The sequence below is a fragment of the Lissotriton helveticus genome, chromosome 7 (assembly GCF_964261635.1).
Source record: "Lissotriton helveticus chromosome 7, aLisHel1.1, whole genome shotgun sequence".
In the NCBI taxonomy this organism is placed as follows: domain Eukaryota; kingdom Metazoa; phylum Chordata; class Amphibia; order Caudata; family Salamandridae; genus Lissotriton; species Lissotriton helveticus.
Genome location: NC_136068.1, coordinates 99,311,087 through 99,335,114, shown reverse-complemented (window position 1 = coordinate 99,335,114; position 24,028 = coordinate 99,311,087).

Sequence of the window (24,028 nt, the reverse complement as noted above, 5' to 3'; positions counted from 1 at the left end):
GGTTGTGTGTGTGGTTGTGGTTGTGTGTGTTATTGGGGTTGTGTGTGTGGTTGTGTGTGTGGTTGTGTGTGTGGGGTTGTGTGTGTGGTTGTGCGTGGTTGTTTGTGTGGTTGTGTGTGGCTGTGGCTGTGTGTGTGTGGTTGTGTGTGTGGTTGTATGTGTGGTTGTGGGTGTGTGTGGTTGTGTGTGTGTGTGGTTGTATGTGTGGTTGTGTGTGTGTGGTTGTGTGGGGTTGTGTGTGTGTGTGGTTGTGTGTGTTTATGTGTGTGTGTGGTTGTGTGTGTGGTTGTGTGTGGTTGTGTGTGCGTGTGGTTGTGTGTGGTTGTGTGTGCGTGTGGTTGTGTGTGTGTGTTATTGTGTGTCTGTGTGGTTGTTTGTGTTGTGTTTGTGTGGGTTTTTGTGGTTGTGTGTGTGTGGTTGTGTGTGTGGTTGTGTTTGTGTGGTTGTGTGTGTGGTTGTGTGTGTGCATGTGCTTGTGTGTGGTTGTGGTTGTGTGTGTGGTTGTGTATGTGTGGTTGTGTGTGTGTGGGGTTGTGTGTGTGGTTGTATGTGTGGTTGCTGTGTGTGTATGTGGCTCTGGCTGTGTGAGTGTTGTTGTGTGTATGTGTGTGGTTGTGTGTGTGGTTGTGTGTGTGTGGTTGTGTGTGTGTGGTTGTGTGTGGGTGTGTGGCTGTGTGTGGTTGTGTGTGTTTGTGTGTTTGTGTGGTTGTGTGTCTGTGTGGTTGTGTGTGTGGTTGTGTGTGTGTGGTTGTGTGTGTGGTTGTGCGTGTTGTATGTGTGGTTGTGGTTGTGTGTGTGGTTGTGAGTGTGGTTGTGTGTGTGTGGTTGTGTGTGTGGTTGTGTGTGTGGTTGTGTGTGTGTGTGTGGTTGTATGTGTGGTTGTGTGTGTGGTTGTGATTGTGTGTCTGTGGTTGTGTGTGTGTGGTTGTGTGTGTGGTTGTGCGTGTGGTTGTGTGTGTAGTTGTGGTTGTTTGTGTGGTTGTGTGTGTGGTTGTGTGTGTGACAGTAATTCTAAATAGGGTAATCGAATGGAGAGAGCAAGGGTTTTGAGGGGCGAGTCCGGTCCCCAAATATGTAACCAAGAAAACATTGAGGACTAGCCCGCTATGTGGAAGCCGTGGAATATCAATTAGTATTCCAGGTCACTTGTGAGTGTGGCTTATCAGCTGGGCACAATAGGTTTTTGTTTATAAACCCCTCACACACCAACCTGGTTGGTGTCATGCTTCATCATCGGGGTCCAACCAGGCAGCCGAATGCCGCCTGGTTGTGCTTCTACGCCTGACTACAGCGGAGCAGGTGTCGTGCAACAGTGTGATGTGGATGAAGGTGAGTAACAATATGCACCTCTGGGGGTCCTTACCCAATATTTTATTCGTGGCGGCCCATGTTGTAGGTTAAAAGTATGTGATGCAACTACAAGTAGAAAAATGATGACTACTTAGTTGACTAGGTGTTGCCGGTCTACATGTTTCAGTCCCAGAAGAAGAATATGCGGGACTTTCGTCAGGACCAGGAAAAAGTGAGTGAGTGGCAAAAAGTAGTGCCACGTGTGAAAGATATCCTACACACGTGCTAAGGTGTGTGGAAAAAGGTAAAAAGATGCAGCTGTGTAACTTACATGCACTGCAGGTATGCGAGAAAAATCTTCGTTAGAGGTTCTAATCCAGAAGATCGGGGCGCGGGGAGAGGCTCATATACGATTTGGTAGTTACGAGTCCTCTGCGGAAAACCTAGTCTGGTACCCATGGCGTCCACGGCGTTGTGTGTGTGGTTGTGTATGTGTGTGGTTGTGTGTGTGTGTGGTTGTGTGTGTGTGTGTCATTGTGTGTCTGTGTGGTTGTGTGTGTGTTGTGTTTGTGTGGGTGTTTGTGGTTGTGTGTGTGTGGTTGTGTGTGTGTGGTTGTGTGAGTGGGAGTGTGTGTGTGGTTGTGTGTGGTTCTGTGTGTGTGGTTGTGTGTGGGGGTGGTTGTGTGTTTGTGCGTGTGGTTGTGTGTGGTTGTGTGTGGTTGTGTTTGTGTAGTTTTGTGTGGTTGTGTGTGTTTGTGTGGTTGTGTGTGTGGTTGTGTGTGCATGTGCTTGTGTGTGTGGTTGTGGTTGTGTGTGTGTGGTTGTGTGTGTGGGGGGTTGTGTGTGTGGTTGTATGTGTGGTTGTGTGGTTGCTGTGTGTGTATGTGGCTCTGGCTGTGTGTGTGTTGTTGTGTGTATGTGTGTGGTTGTGTGGGGTTGTGTGTGTGTGTGGTTGTGTGTGTTTATGTGTGTGTGTGGTTGTGTGTGTGGTTGTGTGTGGTTGTGTGTGCGTGTGGTTGTGTGTGTGTGTCATTGTGTGTCTGTGTGGTTGTTTGTGTTGTGTTTGTGTGGGTTTTTGTGGTTGTGTGTGTGTGGTTGTGTTTGTGTGGTTGTGTGTGTGCATGTGCTTGTGTGTGGTTGTGGTTGTGTGTGTGGTTGTGTATGTGTGGTTGTGTGTGTGTGGGGTTGTGTGTGTGGTTGTATGTGTGGTTGCTGTGTGTGTATGTGGCTCTGGCTGTGTGAGTGTTGTTGTGTGTATGTGTGTGGTTGTGTGTGTGGTTGTGTGTGTGTAGTTGTGTGTGGGTGTGTGGTTGTGTGTTGTTGTGTGTGTTTGTGTGTTTGTGTGGTTGTGTGTCTGTGTGGTTGTGTGTGTGGTTGTGTGTGTGTGGTTGTGTGTGTGGTTGTGCGTGTTGTATGTGTGGTTGTGGTTGTGTGTGTGGTTGTGAGTGTGGTTGTGTGTGTGTGGTTGTGTGTGTGGTTGTGTGTGTGGTTGTGTGTGTGTGTGTGTGTGGTTGTATGTGTGGTTGTGTGTGTGGTTGTGATTGTGTGTCTGTAGTTGTGTGTGTGTGGTTGTGTGTGTGGTTGTGCGTGTGGTTGTGTGTGTAGTTGTGGTTGTTTGTGTGGTTGTGTGTGTGGTTGTGTGTGTGACAGTAATTCTAAATAGGGTAATCAAATGGAGAGAGCAAGGGTTTTGAGGGGCGAGTCCGGTCCCCAAATATGTAACCAAGAAAACATTGAGGACTAGCCCGCTATGTGGAAGCCGTGGAATATCAATTAGTATTCCAGGTCACTTGTGAGTGTGGCTTATCAGCTGGGCACAATAGGTTTTTGTTTATAAACCCCTCACACACCAACCTGGTTGGTGTCATGCTTCATCATCGGGGTCCAACCAGGCAGCCGAATGCAGCCTGGTTGTGCTTCTACGCCTGACTACAGCGGAGCAGGTGTCGTGCAACAGTGTGATGTGGATGAAGGTGAGTAACAATATGCACCTCTGGGGGTCCTTACCCAATATTTTATTCGTGGCGGCCCATGTTGTAGGTTAAAAGTATGTGATGCAACTACAAGTAGAAAAATTATGACTACTTAGTTGACTAGGTGTTGGCGGTCTACATGTTTCAGTCCCAGAAGAAGAATATGCGGGACTTTCGTCAGGACCAGGAAAAAGTGAGTGAGTGGCAAAAAGTAGTGCCACGTGTGAAAGATATCCTACACACGTGCTAAGGTGTGTGGAAAAAGGTAAAAAGATGCAGCTGTGTAACTTACATGCACTGCAGGTATGCGAGAAAAATCTTCGTTAGAGGTTCTAATCCAGAAGATCGGGGCGCGGGGAGAGGCTCGTATACGATTTGGTAGTTACGAGTCCTCTGCGGAAAACCTAGTCTGGTACCCATGGCGTCCACGGCGTTGTGTGTGTGGTTGTGTATGTGTGTGGTTGTGTGTGTGTGTGTCATTGTGTGTGTGTGTGTCTGTGTGGTTGTGTGTGTGTTGTGTTTGTGTGGGTGTTTGTGGTTGTGTGTGTGTGGTTGTGTGTGTGGTTGTGTGTGTGGTTGTGTGAGTGGGAGTGTGTGTGTGGTTGTGTGTGGTTCTGTGTGTGTGGTTGTGTGTGGGGGTGGTTGTGTGTTTGTGCGTGTGGTTGTGTGTGGTTGTGTGTGGTTGTGTTTGTGTAGTTTTGTGTGGTTGTGTGTGTTTGTGTGGTTGTGTGTGCATGTGCTTGTGTGTGTGGTTGTGGTTGTGTGTGTGTGGGTGTGTGTGTGGGGGGTTGTGTGTGTGGTTGTATGTGTGGTTGTGTGGTTGCTGTGTGTGTATGTGGCTCTGGCTGTGTGTGTGTTGTTGTGTGTATGTGTGTGGTTGTGTGTGTGGTTGTGTGTGTGTGTGTGTTTGTTTGTATGTGTGGTTGTGTGTGTGTGTGGTTGTGTGTGGGTGTGTGGTTGTGTGTGGTTGTGTGTGTTTGTGTGTGTTTGTGTGGTTGTGTGTCTGTGTGGTTGTGTGTGTGGTTGTGTGTGTGTGGTTGTGTGTGTGGTTGTGCGTGTTGTATGTGTGGTTGTGGCTGTGTGTGTGGTTGTGTGTGTGTGTGGTTGTGTGTGTGGTTGTGTGTGTGGTTGTGTGTGTGTGTGTGTGGTTGTATGTGTGGTTGTGTGTGTGGTTGTGATTGTGTGTCTGTGGTTGTGTGTGTGTGGTTGTGTGTGTGGTTGTGTGTGTGGTTGTGCGTGTGGTTGTGTGTGTAGTTGTGGTTGTTTGTGTGGTTGTGTGTGTGGTTGTGTGTGTGACAGTAATACTAAAAGCATCTCAAAATAAAGGAACACAAACATCTAGTTTGTGGAAAGAGAAAGCACACTGTAAGTCAAACGGGCGCAGCAAAGCATTAACGCAACAACATGTTCTTTGATGTTTGATGTTCTTTGAAGGAGAACATCAAAGGGGTGCTACTAAACTGATCGCGGGCGAATGTGATATCGGGCGCTTAATGAGTATGACGAGGTTTGCCATTTGGTGCCTCTGCTGCTAAGTGCACGCCCGTGCACATGCACTGTAGCTCTAGGCTGGCCAGACTGGCCATGGTAGCATCACTAAATGTCTCGCCAGTTTCAGCGCATGCGCTGGGTCAGGCGAGACCTAATAAGGTTCTTTAGTCAATATTGGTTCATATTTAAAACAGTCAAAGTGTTTCGCTCACACAAGAGATTCATCAATGCTGTAATATACAAAGTTATTAAATATTAAAAACCTCTGATCATAAAATTAACCTCTTACGTGCTCATGACGAGCTGAGCTCACCATGAGGCACAGTGACGCTGTGCTCATGACGAGCTGAGCTCGTCATGACCTCCGCGGAACTCCCACGCGGGGATAATTCCCCTGCTGTGCTGGGCGTTCCATTGAAACGGGCGTGGTCATGACGAGCTCAGCTAGTCATGAGCGCAGCGCCACCGTGCTGCGTGATGAGCCGAGCTCATCACGAGCACTGTGGCGCTGCGCGCGACCCCCTTCCCCCCAGCACCGTGGGGGAATTAGCCCCACGGCGAAGGGGTTATAGATAACATCAATATTTACATTCCTACAATACCAAATACATATGGACTTTTGTCAGTAAAGAATGATATTTCATCACATTCTACATCAGATACGCCCAGTATAAAGAGAGAATACAAGTAAGTGCTACAAATTGAATCGTTTTAGATCAGAAAGTGCGAAAGGTTAAAGAAAGTGGTTCATGCACATGTGAACATTATTTTGTATTGGTGAGAGCTAATCTCACAAAGTTTCTCACAACCTTAATGGTATAGCTACAAAATAACCGAAAAAGGCACCACATATTCTCGCATCAGTGTGACAAGTCTGCAGCCGTTTGTACTTCCAGTTTCTAGATAGTTTTTCCAAGAAACTGGAAGTACAAATGACTGCAGACTTGTCATAATGCAACCTGCATACAACATGCGGTAAACATTAGTTTGATTACGGGTGCGGAATTGAGAATGTTTAGTTAGGCGCTTGCTTTTGAATGAGTAACTGATAAGAGAAAATTCAGTGCTTATTAATGTTAAGTGCACTCGCTTGATCTACCACTCTCCTTCACACTACCACAATATTAAGTGCAATGTCCCAAGAGCAGTTCTATAAATGGGCCTGTACTCACAGGTACTGAGTACCGGCACTTCTCATTTTTACTGAGCTGAGTACTGGCACTTCTCTACTGCCAAGGAGAGTACTGGTACTCAAGAAATGTAAGCTCATTGCTGCTGGTGCTGCTGAGCTCGAGACAGTCAGAGTGGAGCAGATCTGTAGGGCATTCTGACATCTAAAGCGCCTCTCTAGCCCTTAGCTGAGCCACCGCTGAACCATTTAGCAGCGGCTCATTTGCATTATGCACGGGATGTCCTGGTGTTGGGAATTTTGGAGATTTCCTGCTGTGTCCGACAGAGTAGGCCACTACCAGGCCTTGCTCTTTCAATCACATTTGGACTGTCGATGGCGCTGCTAAGTAACTAAGGTATATTCTCAATTGAGCCTTTTGTGTATTTGTCTGGTTATGGGTTTGTGCTTGCCTGATATTGTGTATTTTTGAGAGAGAAATTAGATCAGAGAGGAAGAGAACTGGGACACTGGATATTTGAAAAGAAATACGTGGAATGCTCGTTTCTGTGTGTATTTGTGCGCACTCTACAAGATATAATGATTTCACTTAAGGCAAGCAAGTAGGAAGAGTATGACATTAGGAAGCTACAAATATTACAAAACAAGTAAACATTAATATTTTATGTTTGCCCTTCATTTCTTGTAATGGGTTATTGATAGATTTCTCACTTGTTTTGGTATGTCCTCTGTAAGTGGTACAGAACTCATTATTACAGATGCTATGCCAGCATGGCGTTGCTCCTGGGGCGCCCTGATCAGCCACGGCCGGTGGTAGGTGTAACTGCAGGGCGGTGACGTAGGGGGTAGGGTGAGGGGTAGTAATGTATGGATCAGGGCCGGACTGGGAACCACAACCAGCCCTGGCAAAGTGCTCGGCCGCTCCCCCCCCTCCCCCGGAAGGGGTGGGGGGAGGGGTCCGCCGAGCGCTTTGCCGAGGCCGGTTTTCGTACGATTTTGTTACACGGACGATTTTGCAGCTATGCTGCAAAAACAGCCCTGTATCAAAATCGGCCCCCAGGGGCCCAAAACCGGCCCCCACCCGTGCGGCGCACTGGGGGATTGCCCGGTGCCCGCTACGGCCAGTCCAGCCCTGGTATGGATTACGGAGTTTAACAGGTAAGTAACCATAAAAATAAATAAAACGAATTTCGTTTTGTGCACTGCATCACCAAATGCGATGCAGTGCGCGCAACGAAATTCGTTTTATTTATTTATATGTTTACTTACCTGTTAAAGTCCGTAATCCATACATTACAACACCCCACCCTGCCCCTCCCCCTCCCTACGTCACCGCCCTGCAGTTACACCTACCACCGGCCGTGGCTGCCCCTGATTATTAGCCTGAAAGTGCTAATAGTACTATAGATGGCTTGGCTGCATTCATAGTTTACAAGCTCCTTCCATTATGATTTAGGGCTTGTTCACAAACAAGCCTCCACACCACCCTTTATTAGCATATGTAGCTGTTAATCTTCACATATGGAAAGTTTGAGACTACTATCAAGGGCAGTTCAAGGGCAAAAGGAATACTCAATAGAAGTGTCTTTGTATCATCATATCTCGCTCCGCCTCTAACCCCGCCCACTAGCCACACCCCTAGCTCACTTTAATGAGTACCTGCACTTATATTTTCTCATTTAAAGCACTGCCCAAGAGAGGATAAAAGTGCCACTCTGAGCATTCACACATCACTCCAAATTGCTTCCCACGTGGAACTCATTGCGATTGCAGCCACCTTCCAACAAAGCACTCCCTCACTGTCCAGTGCTGCACTGCAGCGCCTTTTCAAGGGCCTGGAGCGCTACACAAATTCAAATACCAACACAAAGTTGTTAGGAGAAATATGTGCTTGAAAAATATATATTTTTAGTCCGCCTCTTGCCTCAAAGGGGCTGTCTGGCAAACAGTTCCCCATTAGGAAGCAGCTTGTCAGTTCCTCATGCAGCATCACCAACTGGGAGGATTCCAGGATTAGAATGATGCCTTCCTGTGATTACGTCAGAAAGGCAAGGGGCAAATGTGAATGAAGCACGTGACAAGATCGGATGGATGCTAGGATGCTCCCGTGTTAAAAATGAGGCTGTGACAGGCGGCTGCTAATTTTTGTCGAGTTCGCATTTGGCAGATTGATAAAGAACAAAACTAGCTGCAAGCACCAGAGAAACCAACATTAATGGGACTTTTGAGATAAAATTAAACTAGTTTGTGTTCAAGAAATGAGCATTTCAATTACTGATTTGTAATTTAAGAAGGTTGCAAGAATCAGGCAATTTTAATTGAGGTGCCGAGGCAAGGATTCGAACCCAGCCCCCCACACGCCTTCCATCACAGCCTCTTGACCACATCTCCACCAAACGACGTCGCTGGAGTTTTAAAGGGAGAGTCCATTATCTTTCTTCATCTTTTAGCCAAATCCTGCCGGTCACACACACACTGAACAAGCTCTCGTACTGCATTCTTCACAAAACCCTCCTATAAATCTGAATTTCTGGCGCTCGCTGCGGATGTGCGGGGCCTGACAGGGTCTGCTACGGCGGCACTTCATTTGTCCAAGATCAGAAGGCGCCCTGGCCCCGCCTCGGCACCCGCCGGTCCAGAGAGCCTCACTTGAGCCGGATTTATCTCCACAATTTGCGGTTTTATGCTCAGGAAGGGGAATTTTAATGCAGGGATTATTTGTGTATTGTAGGAGCGGTCTCTAAGGGCTCCAAACAGAACCTCCCAAAAGCAGGAAGCAAGCCAGGAGACAGTGGGCCAGGGAGTGAGGTGATCAGAGGGGCGTGGGCGCCAATCAGGGGGCGCCAGTGATGGGAGATGCGCTTCCTGACTTCCTTTTGGGTACCCCAGACTCTTGCTATCCCAGGCCTGACGCAGAGGCCTTTAGTTTGCGCATCTTACATTTCCCTGCGATCTCACAAGTAAATAGGAGACTGTGTAGTGGCCAAGGAAGGAGCACGATGTAAAACTTATGATGTCATTAAGGGGGGTCAAAGGGCAATATTAATTCATATATATCATGTGAACAAGGCTCGGACGAGCCGAAACGTTATGGCAACATATTGAAAATAAATTAACTGCACTTACCTGCTGCTGGTCCGTGTCTGCTGATTGGGAGGCGAGGGGAAGCTGCCTGTTGCCCAGTAGCGGAGGTTTGGATATATATATATATATATATATAAATGCTCCGTTGCCATACCCAAAATAGAGCCGCACACAAGCGCTGGACTTAAGGTGGCAGGCCTTTAATAAGCAGTACAGGCAGGATGATGCTGGTGGGTATAATTTGACAGCTGCAATCGCGATGTGCCTGACGCGCTTCGAAGGCAAAATCCTTCTTCCTCAGAGGCGGTCGCGGTCACAGATGCATGCTTGGTTCCACATCCATTAATGTTCACATTACGCCCCCAGATGGGCGGGTCCAATGTCCCAGAACATCATGGATATTGTAGTCCCATGGTCTGCCACTGAAGAGGGCGTTGGCCCGAAACGCGTCTGGCAGGAAAAGGACTTTGTTCGCGTCTCGGGCCCTTGCGTTGGCATTAATTCCTACCTGTAAGTGCATCCCACCCAGGGGCAACTCTTTCTTCCATTTGTTAGCAGCCAGCCCGGTCGCGGGTTTGCACAACCGCGGAAAAACTGCGTGTCCACAGCTACCTCATTTGGGCAGCTTACTGTGGTACGGGAGGTGCCTTTTACTTGCGGGGTGCTTGCGGGGACATTGGCAATCCTTTTAATACTTTTTTGCATGTGAATGGCGGCGGCGACCCACTTGGGTTCTACTAAACCACCAGTCCCAGAAAGCATTGCTTCAGGTGTTACACCTGTGTATAATTACTGTGGGTATTTACTGGTGCTTGCAGCTTGCCGTCATGTCACATGGTCTGCCACTGAAGAGGGCGTTGGCCCGAAATGCGTCTGGCAGGAAAAGGACTTTGTTCGCGGCTCGCGCCCTTGTGTTGGCATTAATTCCTACCTGTAAGTGCATCCCACCCAGGGGCAACTCTTTCTTATATATATATATATATATATATATATATATATATATATATATATATATATATATAGTGAAAATCCTTCAAACCTCCACATGCAGCGGTGACAGCAGCGGCGAGAGAAGAGACAGACCCCACGTAGTCCAGGCAAGATGTTATTTATTCCAAGTGCCTTCCAAAATGTAACGTTTCGAGTACTGACGTACTCTTGTTCACACACCACATTTCAAACATTGGAAAGTTCTTTTATCTGCATGGTGAAAGCCCACCCATTGGGCCACACCTCCCACACGTGAATCACATGTTGTGCTTGATGTCAGATAGCAGAAAATTTAAAGGCATAGTGCATCTATTTACAGTGACTATATACATTAGTTGCATCCAAAGAAAACACACATTAATTTCTACTGCATGCTTAAATAAATATTGCTGGTAATCCAGATTGGTTACTGTTTGCAAATAAATGACAAACATTTTGGTGAATGGCAAAATAACTACTTGAATGCACTGTTGTTATTATACATAACAAGTTAGAAATATTTATCATATGCGTGAATGCATAGCATACCTTGTGTTGCCAGAACACCCAATCTGGACCATAGACCAAAAGACAAGCGTAAAAAATATTGTAAAGATGCAAATCATAGTCATATCAAACTTAGTTGCTAAATGGCCAGGCACAACTTTTACGTGAAAGAACTGATTTTTATAAGTACATATGTGTATAGGTGTCACCAAAAGAGTAGCACCTTAGTGTAAAAAACACATTCTCAAGTTTTAGTCCTCTGTCATTGTATTAAAAAAATGTATACAATTATGCATTTTGTATATTCAAAATATTATTGCAGAACTATTTACAAGACAATTATGTTTGTGAGAGAAAAGTGCTGTAACAAATTTACAGTGACAAAGAAAATCACCAAAAAAAACCATTTTCCAAATATAGTTAAAAGACTGCCCTGCTCAGAAACCTGGACAGCCAGCTCTGGGTTAAGAGACGGGACTACAGCTTTACCTACAACAGGTATTTGCTATCAAGAAAAATGTGTATGTACATATTACAAAGATTGCAGTGTGTCGTATTGGAAAGTCTATTGTTGGAACTTCAGTTTGCTGAAAAACATATAGTTTGTGCAGAATATATACAAAGAATTTGATGCTCTTACAGAAAATTGTGCATGTCCTCTGTCGCATTCAACCCATTGGGTTGTTTGCTGTCGAGTTTGATGATATACTGCGTTTCTAAACGGCGTAATAGTTTTTCACGATCACCACCACGTCTCAATGGAGCAACAGCATCAATGACAAAATATTTAAGGCATGACAGATCCCTGTTGTGCCTGCTGTTGAAGTGGCGTGCTACCGGATATGCCCCATCGTGATTGACTATAGCACGAAGGTGCTGCAGTATTCGGACATGCACCTGTGCGCCGGTACTGCCTACAGACTAATTTGCATACAGCCAGGTTCTGAAACTGGGATGATGCAATGAGCTAAAAAACGGTGTTGGATCTAGCCCTGATCTCTTGACTGGGTGAGAGTACTCTGCTTAATTCAGAGACTCTGTCCATCACCACCCCTTGTTGTAAATTATTTTGTCCACCCTAAGCGTGGAAGGGTATACTCAGATGTGAGTCCCTTGCTCATTGCACCATCAGGATTCAAGCAAGCCGGGCCGAAGACGCCTGAAATGGCAGAAACCGGTCCCCGGAAGCTTGTTTCCTTCCCAGTGTAAGAATTGGCTTTTGTAGTCTGGTCTGCCCTGTTCCCATGATGCACTGGGCCAGGGACAGACTAATTTGCATACAGCCAGGTTCTGAAACTGGGATGGTGCAATGAGCTAAAAAACGGTGTTGGATCTAGCCCTGATCTCTTGACTGGGTGAGAGTACTCTGCTCAATTCAGAGACTCTGTCCATCACCACCCCTTGTTGTAAATTATTTTGTCCACCCTAAGCGTGGAAGGGTATACTCAGATGTGAGTCCCTTGCTCATTGCACCATCAGGATTCAAGCAAGCCGGGCCGAAGACGCCTGAAATGGCAGAAACCGGTCCCCGGAAGCTTGTTTCCTTCCCAGTGTAAGAATTGGCTTTTGTAGTCTGGTCTGCCCTGTTCCCATGATGCACTGGGCCAGGGACAGACTAATTTGCATACAGCCAGGTTCTGAAACTGGGATGGTGCAATGAGCTAAAAAACGGTGTTGGATCTAGCCCTGATCTCTTGACTGGGTGAGAGTACTCTGCTTAATTCAGAGACTCTGTCCATCACCACCCCTTGTTGTAAATTATTTTGTCCACCCTAAGCGTGGAAGGGTATACTCAGATGTGAGTCCCTTGCTCATTGCACCATCAGGATTCAAGCAAGCCGGGCCGAAGACGCCTGAAATGGCAGAAACCGGTCCCCGGAAGCTTGTTTCCTTCCCAGTGTAAGAATTGGCTTTTGTAGTCTGGTCTGCCCTGTTCCCATGATGCACTGGGCCAGGGACAGACTAATTTGCATACAGCCAGGTTCTGAAACTGGGATGGTGCAATGAGCTAAAAAACGGTGTTGGATCTAGCCCTGATCTCTTGACTGGGTGAGAGTACTCTGCTTAATTCAGAGACTCTGTCCATCACCACCCCTTGTTGTAAATTACATAGCGCAGGCCGCAGGTGCAAGTTAGGACGTACACCGCAAACTCCGTACGGCAGTTGTAATTGCCGTGAATTAAAGATTCAGATTCAGAAAAAGGAGTGCGGTAATGAGTGGTATTCTGACCGAACTTGCACGCTCGACATGAGGCGCATTTGTGAAAGCCTTTACCTCCAAACCAATTGGTGATCTTCGGCAATTCAGGGCTGGATTGTACTAGCTTGCTACGCATGCTGTATGCTCGCCTGAATGTGACCACCGGTTTGTCTGGGGTCCTATCACGTAAGACTCCATCCGTTTTTACAACTGCCCAGTGTTTGTTGATTATGGATTTTATCTTACGATGCTGTCTGCTATACGTGGTTATCAGTCTAGTAACATTGGGTGTGCTATTGTTTGCAGGGGGTTTGGGTACAAATAAAGAGTCCCTAGATCTTTCTTTGCTCTTTTGCAATGCTGTGGCTAGACAGGTTTTACTGTAGCCCCTAGCCTCTAATCTCTCAAGCATTGCCGTTGCCCCCTCCTCAAACTTTTCCTGAGTGTTACATATTCGCTTGAGGCGCAGTAATTCGCCCAGCGGAATGCTCATGATGACATGCTTGGGATGACCACTGCTGGCATGTAGAATACTGTTGCCAGCAGTGGACTTTCTATGTAGGGAAGTGATGATCTTGTTGCCCATGATGTTGATAGAGACATCAAGAAAATCAGACGAAGTTTCGCTGATGTTAGAGGTGATAGATATATATAGATATAGATATACATATATACACAAAACGGCGGCACAGAACTCTCCAGACACCAGACACGATCCTCAGTGAGTTTCACAGTTATTTATCTTTTCACCATTTCATAAAGTTCCAAAAAACAAACACATTTTCAAAGTTCAAATCTGCAAAGAAATTAATATCCAAGGCCGATGTGTTTTGTTCCGCGCACTGCATCGCATTTGGTGATGCAGTGCGCACATCGAAATTTGTTTATTTATTTATACATTTACTTACCTGTTAAACTCCATAATCCATACATTACTACCCCCACCCTGCCCCTCCCCCTCCCCACGTCATCGCCCTGCAGGAACTCCTACTGCCGACCGCGGCTGCTGACATGCCAGTTGTGTCGCAAGTTAGCAACGCCTGATTGACTCCATTTCAGAGTAAATAGGGGATGCCATCGGAAGGTGAAATTGAGTGACAGTGCTGCTAGCCAATCAGTCCCTGACCTAGTGCGTTAAGTGTCATAAGAAACAGCAAGGGGACTGATTGAGGAGCGAGGCAGCTACAAAGCAATATTAATGTGAGGGCGTAGCATAAGAAGTTTCAGACGTTGTCTCAGCACAAGTCCTGGGAAATGTGAAACTAAGCTGGAGAGAAGCAGGAACCCTGCAGAAGCTCCATTCACCTTAAATGGTGTTGCCGAAACATTGGTCCATTTCACTCTCAACTGTTAGCACTGAGGAACAAGCCAAACAACATAGTTGCAATATTACCTGAGAACTCAATCCTAGCAAGAAAGAGAAAAGGATCAAGTGTGCCAAAAACAGCTGATAATTTCTGCAGCATTAGTGTCCCCTTCACCCAGTTACAAACTGACCTTCCAGGAAGGCTGACTTGGTACCTGTACCGGGTCGGACTTTCAGTGCCAGTACTCAGTGCCGGCAGCAAGGGATGATACAAAGAGGTACAGCAGTAACATTAGGGTTGGAATCTTTAAATGAGGGTACCTCTAAATGAGGGCCAGCAAACCCCGTCCATCTCAACCAATCATACTTCACTTCCACCTCAGCCCCGATCCATCCACAGTACGGGAGAGAGGCACTACTTCCTTGTGTGCAAATCTGTCAATCGCCAGAGACGGGTGAGTGTTTGTGTTTATGAGGTAGTACAGTTAATAAGCTGGACCACATGGAGAGAGAATTCGGGCAGGTGTTTAGAAGTCAGCGGGCCCAAATTTCATGCTAGTCTACTGCGCTACACCGGCGGGCACAGGCCTCAACAACAATGATAATTCCTATTTGTAAAGCACAAACATATCACCCTTAAGGGCTTCAAGGCGCTGGGGGCTGTCGGGCAGATTAAGTGAGCTATTGCTCAGAGTCACATGATGCTGAGCTGAGCTGCCGCCAGCGATCGAACTGTGAGTTCCGCGCTCCAGAGTCAGCCACTCTGCCCGCTGCGCCACACTTCTCCCTCTACTGCCTTTTCATGGGTTGGGATGTAGGTCACAGAACTGATGAGTCAATGTGAAGAAAGCAGATTCGTGAAAAAGACATGTTTAAGCATTTTACGTGCAACCCGTGAGGTCAGCGACTGGGGTATGAAAGATGACGAGTTTGTCAGCAAACGGACTACAGCCCATAAGACAATCTAGCAACCGACAAGTACAACAGGCGCAGTCTACGTTTCTGTACGTCTTCCCCACTTATTTGCCTGAAGAACATTACATATCTTTTGGAACAATTCACAAAAGTGTCACTGCATATCTCGTCCTGGCCCCAGTGCAATAACTACTGAGATGAACAGGAACACAGCTTTATGTCTGTTATAACTCCCTCTATTCTCTTCACAAACCTCGCCTCCAACTCTAGCCCTTTGGCTCACCCCAGCGCTAAAAGCCAGCTTTTTTCTTCTAAATTCTCATTAGGAGTCTCAGAGCCAAACACACTAAGGGACTAACCACTTTCGCTGAAAGGGAGTCTAAATACCAGTGGCAGCTCCTCCGCTAAGGCGGAGAATCATCGCCCCACTGAGCAGGCCAACAAGGAAAAAAAATAAATGATGATAACTCATTGTTATTATCATTTTATTTTCCGTCCTTGCTCAGCTGGGTAGGAGGTGTGGGGTGCGGCTGCTCTGGTCACAGAGCAGGGCAGGAGTGGTTTTCCCACTCCAAGTGTGCAAGATGCTTTTGCCTGCCGTCTCGGGCCGGCCAAACTGCCATGTGCACTTTGCATGTTCTCCATGCAGGCTGCATTACATCCTGGGTGCAGAACATGCCCAGCCTCCCATTCCCCGATTGAGCACCGAACCACGGCACTCAGACCAATCACAATGTCGCATTGTAGTGTTGTGATTGGCTATGGGGAGCCTGGGGAGCCGGGTGCTTCCTGCTTCCTGCCCAGGAAGTGGCTGAAGAGGAACGAGAGGTGGCAGTAACTGATAAGGATTGTAATTTTTTTTTTCAGTGACATGTTTTCAATATTGTAACACAGTAGCAGCTCACTAATATTACCACAAATAACCTTTGGGACACCCTCCCATTTCTCATATGTGAGGGCCTGTTTTGATGTAAAAGAAACTTTTTTATGACTATTGCATGAAACATAAACACAACATTTCTCTGCAAAATGTCTGCAATACACTCTCATACATCACTCACATTAGAAGTAAATTAAATTAAGGGGAAACAGTTAAAAAATTGTTTAAGAATTATTCAAGGCCTGCAACTTTGCCCAGACCGCTTTAATTTCTGCAAATTTGCAAGTGTAGCACTTTAAAACCTGCTACAATCTATACTACACCCCGGGGAAAATAGCGAAATGGGGGGGCGAAAATTGTGCCACTTATATAGCGCTGATGTGGTTCATGTGTTCGCAAGTTGTCCAGCCCTGTGGGGACTGATAGGGGATATCAAAGAGTTTCTGGAGAGTAAACTGGGTCTAGCAATAGAACTAAAGCCACAACTTATACTACTTGGGGTTGATAATGAGCTTGTCCTTAGCCAGGCACAGGGATTTGTGTTCATTGCAATGACTGTTCTAAGACTGTGTCTGGCAACGGCTTGGCTGGATAACTCCCCACGTCGGTTCAGCAATGGCTAGCCCGCCTCATGGCTATGTGTCAAACCGAGATGGCAGTCTATGCACTTAAAGGCAAGGGCGCAAGGAAAATGGGACTGGATTTCTACAATGGTTGAGGCTTAGGGGTTCTGTTTTCTGAGTTTTTTTAATGGAAGGGCCTGATATGGATGGCGGGGCATCCTTATTTCTCATGGGACAGGAGCATTTTTTTGTGAGTGATTATATATTAATTTAACTTTGCTGTCTTTATTGGATATGAATTGAATTCATTGTAAGGTGACTTGTCCACTTGGGTGGTGGGGTGAGGGGGTTATAAGTAACTATTGAAAAATGGCAATAAAGATTAAAAAAATAGTATTCAAGGCCATTAGGGTAACACTATGCAGAACAGAGCTGGCTATATCCGGGGACCGCTTGAAGGGATGGAACCCTGGGCCAGAGCCCACTTTGCCCACGCCTTAAATGAAGGAGCGGCCAGTGCAGGTAAGAGTGATGGGGCATTGGAGGGGCAGGGGATAGGGGCTGAAGTCGACAGATGATGACGAGGTAAAATAAAATTTAAAAAAAGAAAACCACTTACCTTGCGCTTGCCGCATCGCCGACTCGACTACCCTAACAATTTACAACAAGGGGTGGTGATGGACAGAGTCTCTGAATTAAGCAGAATACTCTCACCCAGTCAAGAGATCAGGGCTAGATCCAACACCGTTTTTTAGCTCATTGCACCATCCCAGTTTTAGAACCTGGCTGTATGCAAATAAGTCTGTCCCTGGCCCAGTGCATCATGGGAACAGGGCAGGCCAGACTACAAAAGCCAATTCTTACACTGGGAAGGAAACAAGCTTCCGGGACCGGTTTCTGGCATTTCAGCCGACTACCCTAACAGCAGCGTCCTTAGCAAGAAACAGAGTAACAACCGTAGCTGCCACTATGGCAGGTACAACAACATGAAGCAGACCTGGATAGCAGCAACGGTATCAGAAGGAAACCCAGCTGGAACCACAGCAGATACCACAGTAGCAAAACACAGCAACCATAACCGCTAGCACAACAGCCAATACCGCAGCAGTAAAAACACCTGCCGATACAGGAATTCTCACAGTACTCACTACTGCTAAGCTGCAAAAAGCAACAGCAGATACAACTACCAACCCAACAGGGACCACAGTTGTGACCGCAGTCACAACCACAGCAGGACATTAACAGTGTCCCCATCTGCCACAAGGGCAACAGCAGCAATGACACCTGCCACATTAGGAGGGACAACAGCAGAAACCATAGCTGTGACTACTGCATGACCACAGCTGTTACCATGGCATGGTCCACAGGTGTGACCTTGGCAGGAACAACAGCATCAACCCCATTTGCCGCCCCAGCAGAAACAACAACATCTGTGATGACATCTGCCACTGTCGGGACTACAGCAGTAATAAAAGGAGTCACAACAGTGTCACCACATCTGCTACAACCACACCAGCAACAACAGCTACAATAGTTGGAAGCACAGCAGGGAACAGAGCAGTAACAACAGCTGCCAATACAGCAGGGACCAAAGGAGCGACCAATGGAGTAACCACAATGGAGACAACAACAGTAACCACAGCTGACTCCACAGCAGTCACCACAGCTACATTACACATCAGGGACAGCAGCAGTGACAACAGCTTTCACCACCGAAAACATGAACAACATCTGCTAGCGCCAAAGAGACCACTGCATCAAGCACAGCTAATAACACAGAACCAGCCTCTTTGTCATGCAGTTGTGCATGTTCAAACCAAACCAGTTGGATTTGTCTGTATGTCTGGATCTTCAATAAATCTGTGATCCACACAACTACACAAAGAATCCACGCAGAAGCAATTGACTTATATATAATGTAAGCTCAACTGTCTAGTTTGGTGCCCATTCAAATTAAGTGATGAATTGAAGTTTTCTGATGTTTTTAACCTTGATATGTTTGTTTAAATAGGATTTTAGATTTTTTGTATAGTATGCTTTTATGGACATTTTGTATGGTCCGAATAAAGCTTGTTTGACTGACTGACTGACTTATATGCCAAACCTGCTGGTGTTGATGGGGTTTGTTTTAGCTGGTTGATTTCGAATGCCTATTATATATAATACCAATATTAGTGGGATTTGGGTCAACCATTGTTTATCATGTGTTGGCTTTCTTGTCAATCAGATTTAGCCTCTTCTTATTCTATGGTATTCCTTACTTATCTTGTGTTGTCTATGGTTAGGTGAAACGCGCAGAGTTTCCCTCTGTGGAATTCCGCAGAGTTACAGAAAAAACGTAGGGGCATATTATCAACGACCGGTGTTAAAATAATCGCCGTTTTATAAAACAGCGATAATGGGCTTGATAATACGCCCTTGTTAATTCCCATAGAAGCCCATGTTAACACCAGAACATGGGCTTCTATGGGAATTAAGAAGGGCGTATTATCAGGCCCATTATCGCCGTTTTATCAGCAGTTTCCTGCCGATAAAACGGCGATAATTTTAACACCGGTCCTTGATAATATGCCCTGTAATTCTGCCAATGGGAGCAAAATAGGCATGTCGTACTGCAAGCGCTACAATTTAGCGCCGGTAGTGCGAGCTGCACTGAAAATCAGCACAAACAGCACCATGCACTCCGCAAGAGCCCATGATATTTGAGTTGATTTTTCGGCTGCTCAAATAGAAAATCTACTCAAGTTACGGCAAATCTACTTGAACGGCGGACCACTTACTGCGACCGCTCGTGAACACTGGCAGCCAACTACACTAGAAAATCACACTAGGGGATGTGAAATTTCGCTCACGCTCGCCAGAACGCATAGTCTGGGGCCTCACGGAGAAGAATTCCACCACAAAGCGATTAGTGGAATTTGTCTAGGATGCCACAGTAAAGAGGAACTCTGATTGGACAAAATTCCGCTAATTTCACGGGCAGAACAGGACATTCTGCCCATCATTATAAATGACACATTTGCATGTGATTTTGAGTACTGTTGGAGAAATTTTGCATAGTGATGCAAAAGCAAATCATGCAAATTCCACACACCCCTACTAGTTTTTTAACAATACTTTACAAACAAGTATTGGCAAAAGCCAAGGACTTAATACTCGCATTCGAAAGGCATATTCTATGGGATTTGCTGATGTTTGTTTATACCTCACCTGCTTCCCACCCCGAGCTACAAAACTCAGCAGCAAGGGCAGTTGCCATGGTCCCCAGATGGAGCCATGTCTTTCCCACTTGCAAAAATGTCACAAGCTGCCAGCTCTTGCATGAAGTTCTCATTCTTACATAAATATGCTTGGTCTTCAGCCCTAGTCCTTCTGAAGAGTCTTCTGACAGGCAGAGATTTAAAAGCGCCACTGGGATTCTAGACCCAGAGCCTCCCTGTGCACTATGGTGATGACAACCTAGCTACATGCAGTACCAAGTGCTATGTTCCACGCAGTGCCTAATTTTTTTATGGAATGAGTGTCGGTGCCCAAAGCTCTGCTCTTAAACCTGCGACCGGTGCAATTAAATGTCGGCGCAGCGAATACCAAGGCTGCTATTGTTGAATCTACTCACTCCTCTTTAATTCACTACCAGGTACTCACTGTCCTTTTATATCACTCCTACAGGCTTCTGCTCTCTTACTTTATGATGGTTTTCCCATCTTTCTCTTCCTCCATCTTGCTGCTTTTTTTGTTTTTCCATCTCTTGCTCTCTCAAGCGAAAAAATAGGTGGCAGTCTCCAAAAATAAGTGCCAGGGCCACCCACTGGCAACCACCAGCTCAAATTAAGCACTGGCTCCAAGCAGTCCAGAACAAGGGCAGTCTGCAGCACTTGCTGCACTTAGAAGCTGTTTTAGTTGTAAACATGTGCTGTTCAAATGCCAGTAACAAAGCATCACTAACTCTGGCTCATCTGCACCATTCAAACACACATATCCCAGTCACTTGCTTCATGCTTCTACACAGCAAATCAGTGGATTTCTAACTCTGGGTGCCCTGCGTAATGAACATAAACCCCTAACTCCTGAGGCATCTGAACAGAGCGTAGAAACTAATCCTTACCTTATTATCCTTCCGTGCAGGGAATTGATGGAAACCCAGTGCTTTAAATGGGCCGGTACTCACCGGTACTGAGTACCGGCACTTCTGAATATTTGGCCCTCAGTACCAGCACTTCTCATTAGCCAGGGAGAGTACCGGTACCCTAATAGATGGCACTGCAAGCTCTGGTTATGTATCTCCTCTAGCACAAGGTAGATGCCGCTCTACTTCTTAGGAGCTTGTAAGCATGCCAAGCGTCTTGCAGAGTCTGAAATGAAATGAATTCGTACTTGTATAGCGCACTTATACCCTGAGGTGTCTGGGCGCTGTCCGCATACCGCTGTGGAACCCTTCCTGGCTTTTCCCTGTGAAATGCCCACTCCTGGGCACCCCCAAGGTGAAGCCAGGCATCCCAGCGCTGTTGGGGCCGTTGTGGAGATTAAGCAAGCTATTGCCCAGAGTTGCAGAGTGGGACCCATGATTAGAATAGGCACCGAAGCGAGAATTATCAGGTCCGAGGTAATTGAGCCCAAGACCCGCCGAGGCGGGAAGTGAACCCTGGTCCCGGGCCAGACCTCTGCATCAGGGTCTGCCGCTCTAACCATTGAGCCACGCTGGAGAGTCCAGCAGCGCCCATGTGAATGGCCCGAGATGCAGGGGTCTAAGAGGGCTTGCCGTGAGTCACGCTGTGATTACCAGTGCAGGGTCTAGACAGACCCTTCACTCTTGATCAGGTGCCAGAGAACTACTCGGCTGAAAGTGCTTTAGCCTCACCCCGCCCCTCTCCATTAGGTGTGAAAATGGGTTCGGATGGGCAGTCAGTTAGTAATCCAGTCTTATTTAGGATATTGATTGCACTGGCCGTTCTAAAGCGAGCGACAGCCCAACAAAATCCTCTGCCCTCGCCAAAGCCGGTTCTCTTATCATCTTTTTGTTCAGCACAGGAGCTGCTTCTCTTTATGGACGGGAGGAGTAGGAATGAATGTATAGAAGTGAGGGGGCAGGTTAAGGTAAGATTTCCACATATTTTCAGATAAAAATACCAGATATTTGAGTTTTGAAATCATGAATCGTCTCAGAAATGCTATTTTAACACACATTTATGTAAAGTCATAAATCTGGTGCATTTCTGAACTTTGATTTTCCAGACGGCAAATTTAGGGGATGAGTAGAGCATGAAGGGGAGAACAGGAGACAAGTACGGAAAAAACAGGGAGAAAATGTAAGACTTGTGGACAGTAAGCAAAAGGTTAGAAGCGGGGTAAAGATTAGAGGCAAGTGGAGAGAAAAGGGAGAGAATCAGGACACTCAGTAGATTTTAGAGGGAATGTGGAGAGGGAGAGAGAGAGAGAGAGCACATGCGTGCGTGTGTGTGCAGGCTTGAGAGTATATAGTATTGTGCCACATAACAGTATGGCATTAAGAAAAAGCAAATATTACAAAACGAGAAATTGTTCACATATCATCCTTTTAGGGTTTCATTTTGTGTAATGAGTTAACCTGTTTCGTTTACATAAACACATTTCTCATGTGTTTTTCATAGGTGCTGCATTATGTATCGTCATATGTTGCCCTAAGCCCCACCCCTAGCCCCGCCCACTCGCCTCGCTTCTAGCTCATATTAATGAGTACCTACACTTATTTTTTCTCATTTAAAGCACTGTGGATACCCAAATCTGGGTGCCCTGCATAGTAAGACAGCAAAAATATTTGTCTCTTAGGGGGGCCCTGTAGACTGCCTTGACCCCACTACATTGTGCCTGCCCATACCATATATGCACATTGACACGTCTTATAAAAAAGGTTTGCTAAGAATTATTTATTAATTAATTGCACTTGTAACACTTTTCTTTTTTATGTAAGAGGTTTTTAATTTATCATCTATAACCTAATCAATATGTTCAACTCATTTTAAATGCACTTAATGGATTATTAAACCTTTAATTTAAACCTAGTACATCTCATGACTCTAATTCTTTATTTATTTTAAAATGTATGTATTTTTCATGCCAACCCTAAACCTATTAATAACATAAAAATCTCTACATTATTATTCAATTAATTTACTTTCTTAAATCTTATTTTTATGTTATAGTAAACCCAGCTTTAATTATGGTACAAAGTATTTTAATGACATTAAAAATAAAACCTGTAAATAATGTATTTAGGGGCACCCCTGGACCACTTTATAAAATTTACATTTAATAAATTCTGCTTTATTTATTGTTTTTATAATTTTTCTTAACCTATTTTTGTTCATTTTTGGTTGCCCTATATCTTTGCTAGCCCTTCTTCTTAACTATTTATTTCAATGTTTAAAAATAATAAATTAAATATGTAAATATTATATTTTGTGGAACCTCCCTAAAATGTTGTTATTCTGTTTTATTATTTTAAACAGATTTCATTATTAAATACATGTAATTTAATTTAATAAAAAAAATTACTGACTTTAAACCCCAAAGAAATAATGGTGTTTCCATTTTATTACGTATTGGTCAATGATGTAGTTGCTCTAGTGATTTAAGTGAGTTGCTGCATAGACAATGATCCATAATTCCTGGGGAATAATTGACATCCGATTACAAGTCCGGCCCTGATAATGGGGAATAACATGCAGATTTGGGTGGCTCCTATAACAATATGTGCATGCCATGGTAATTAGTGCACATTTCCCCCCCCCCCCCCCCCCCACTAATTTTGGCAGGCTTGACCTGCTGAAATGTATCCAGGGAAAACTGAGAGTGCAGTATTAGCCAGCAAACTCATATTTTCTGTATGTGTGGTAACTACTGTTATCTGCTCGTCACAGATTTGAAATAACAAAGAACTGTTTAGAGGGCTAAAATGCCCTCTGCAAAGTTGCACATGTAACAGTGCTTATTTTGAGCTGGTAGCTGCTGTTGCTCAGCACCTGCACTTAATTGTCAGCACCAGCTCTAGTGACAGTCCACCTCATGGTGGCGCTGTCTATCCAATTTTGAGTTGAGCACCACAACAGTGTTGAATAAGTCAACATACATTAAAAAAAGTATAATACCTGTAGCTCAAGCCACTATTACAGCTTTGGGGGCCTGATATAGTCTGAATTGTCACTCGTGTAGCAGTGTGATGGTTAGTAGTTATGTTGGTACTATCATTGGCAGCGCTGGTAGGGTCAATGGGCGATGCAGGCTGGAGTGGATCCCGGAGAAGGGGCCTTGACTTACCTTTTTACTTGTCTTGAGTAAGATAAAACTACAAGTTTCAGTCATAGTAAACTAGCTCAGTGTGTTGCTTCCCCGCTAAAAACATCTACAGTTCGCCTGTAAGGGATACATTCACATCCTTGTTTGATTAACCTCACTATTTTGTTCTTTTAAAATTGTTAAATAAGTAACATTTGATTGTCCAGTAATTATTATCCATTAGTAAGTGATAAAAGCATCTCATTTTGAACTGTGTGCTGTGTGAATGGCTATTAGTAACATAATTGTACCCATTCTCATATGAGCATATGATAAATTATATATTTTCTGTACCAATTAGACATTTTGCTTTTTTCCCACTCCTTATTTTAGTTGCCTTCTTACATTTGCATCCGTCTTCATTGAAAAACATTTGACTTTTATTAGAGAGCTTGAAAAAGTAGAATCA